We start from the raw sequence: 2,980 nt of genomic DNA, 5'->3' as shown, positions 1-2,980 counted from the left end.
ATTCTGACAAGAGAAATTGTCTCTGAGCACGTGCTGAAAGCCTTTCTCCTGTTATGTGTCATCTTTTCCACATAATCCCATTAAGCAGGCACTCTTCCCAGTGAGTGAGTGAAGCAACATGCTTTGGGGCAAGCCAAGAAGAGTCACCTTCCCAGGTTAGCTTTGCGTTCGGGACAGCCTTTGCTTTCATGAAGTGAGGTGAGGAGACACTGCTAGAACTGTTATGTCCTGGGCTGGATTGCAGACTGAGCCCTTTGGGCAAATGGGGAAGGGAAAGACTCAAAGACCGCCTCTGAGCCTTCTTCAAGCAGGCTGCAAAATAAAGAACCAGATCAATGGACACTTTGGTAAACCTGCCATTGTGTAGGGTTGGGCATTTGGCTGCTCTGAGCATTGAGCAGCCAAACAAGGGGACGTGGCAATGCTCTTGAGGTTCTGCCTTGGGCTGCACACTGGGCTTGTGCTGCAGCCCTGTGACCCACAGAAAGGACAAAAACAGACATAGACCTCCACAACACCTGGGCAGTGTACCAGAAGGATTTCCTTACCGGGGCAATCCCTCAAATGGTCTCTATGACAGGGGTTAACTTAACAAGGATTATTAGCTTTTTACCTTGATATGGAGGAACGATAACTCTTCTGAAGTCAGAGCTGAAGTGGGCATTGGGAAAAGTTGACATTTAACTTTCCAAAAAAGCTCACTTCAAGGAGTAATTCACTGTAGTGCTCTTCAGATTAATTTAAAACAAGTAACCTGAGAAGCCTGAGGAAAGTGGGATTTCAGCAGTCTAGAGGCCAGAACAGTAGGGGACTGCAATTCTGGGGAGGTGGCTGGGGCTGCCGAACTACAGAGGGGATGGCTCACAGGAGCTGGTTTGCTTCTGGTACATAGGCTGAGTTACGTGGGAGGGAGACAAATGTGCTGCAGATTTTTAGAGCAGAAAAGGTTTTTCTACCTTATTAATGTCCCAGGCTCCATAAATACACAATATCTGCAGAGAAATTTTTTTCCCCCTTCATTTCTTTTCTTTCTTTCTGTTTTTTTTCTTCTTCACTAAAAGGCTGACTGGAACAAATGGTTCATTTCTGAACACTTTGCAGAGAGAGCAGCTCTGTAGTCCTGGATCAATTTCTCTGCTGGGGGCTTGTTGAGTATTACAGACCAAGACTGCTCTGAATTATTGGAAGAGTTGATGTGCCTCACTTCTTACTGCCTTGGAGGATTTAGGTTCAGTTATTGCTATCTCCAGGTCCCTGAGCTGTGGTACTGTGTTTCAGGACATCGTAGCATGCACAATGTGCTGCACTGAGTTATCTAGGAAAAAAGGCCTCTGCTCACACTGCACAGGGAAATCTCGGTGCAGGAGTGGCTGAAGCAGTGGGAGCAGGAGAAAGGAATGGCGTTTTTGCAAAGTGAGTAATGAACATCTTGTGGACTGGGCTCTTGGAGTCAGCACTGTGCCAGTGCTCCAGGACCCACACAGCACAGAAATGCTTCTTGATGATGAAAGAGAATCTCCCGTGTTCCAGTCTGTGCCATTTGCATCTTGACTTGGCACTGGGCACCACTGGAAAGAACCCAGTTCTGGCTTCTTTATGCGCTCTCTGTACCTGAAGACCTCCAACACCCATCTGGACAAAGCCATAAGCCTGATTGGACCCACTTTGAGCCAGAAGTCCTTCAAAACCTTCATTTTGGTGTGGTTTTATGATGAATCCTAAGGATTGTGTCTTGAGGATACCTCTTCAGGGCCACTGAGGGGACCAAGCTATCAATCACCTGACAGCTGCAGCACTGAGGGGAAGAATACAATTATGGGCAATTTTGCCCAGGTTCCTCTTTAGTCAGAGCGTACTTCTTTTTACAAGAAGTCTTTAACATTGATTACTGCAAACACTCCAGTCAAAGGCACTCAGCAGGTAGCTATGGCAACCCTTGAGATAAGTGGTCTAAAATATACCAGGTAAAATAACAAGGGGATAATAATATGGTTTTAGTTCAAATAAACTATTAAGTGTGACTAATGGTTTTACATTTAAAAAATATTCATACACTGTATTTCTGGGCTATAAATTAGTAATGGTTCGAGGCCCATTGTTCATCCCATTGCTGTAGGTGGTCCCCAAAGAATACCATTAATATATGCCTCCTGCATTTGTTAACCCAGCACTCAGCAGGAGGAAAAAAGTCTTGTATCTTCACAAAATAAAACTGGTGAAGAGAGAAGATAGGGGGAAAGACTCAGAGATGCAAGATTACCTATGCAGAGCTCTTAGAGCCCATTCATAGAGTCTGACCTAACTGATTTAACATGACTATCTTCTTAAACTTATTTTTCTAAATCATGTCTACTGGACATAAATCAAAACTAGCAGTTAGCAGCTGGGCGCTAAGTGCTGTGCATAATCAGGCTGGAACTGTCATTACCCAAGGAAAACTTACGATTCAAAGAAATAATTTGACTTATTTTCCTAACCTACATTGAGAAAACATGGAGCTGGGATTCTCATCCTGAAGAGCTGGTATGTCCTGCATATTTTTCCTCCAGCAAGACAAGTAGACAACAGGGTGGGAGATCTTAAGAAAGCAGAGCTGAAATTTGCCTAAGCTACTTGTGCTGTTTCTAGTGGGTAGTAAGCATTTAGACATCTTGATTTTCAGAATATATCCACAACCTAAACAAGAGAATATCTTCCCTCTTGCTCCCCTTTTCTCCCTATAGGTTTCCTGTCTTCATTCTGTCCTAAGCAAAGCCTGTTTCTTCTGTGGTTTCCTCTGCTTCTTGACTATGGGTCACAATAATGCAAGTTGACCTGTCCTAACATGAGGGGTAAATTCATCCTTAGACCTTGCAACTCCGCCATCTCTCTGCTTCTCAAAGATTTTGTGTTATAAATCCTGTTTAAATTTTTGGATCCTCTCTCATTTCTAGATAGTTACACAACACACAGATTACTGGCAAAGAATCTTTTTTTTTTT

This window comes from Meleagris gallopavo, chromosome 2 (assembly GCF_000146605.3).
Source record: "Meleagris gallopavo isolate NT-WF06-2002-E0010 breed Aviagen turkey brand Nicholas breeding stock chromosome 2, Turkey_5.1, whole genome shotgun sequence".
Lineage (NCBI taxonomy): Eukaryota > Metazoa > Chordata > Aves > Galliformes > Phasianidae > Meleagris > Meleagris gallopavo.
Note: the sequence above shows the minus strand (reverse complement) of the source record.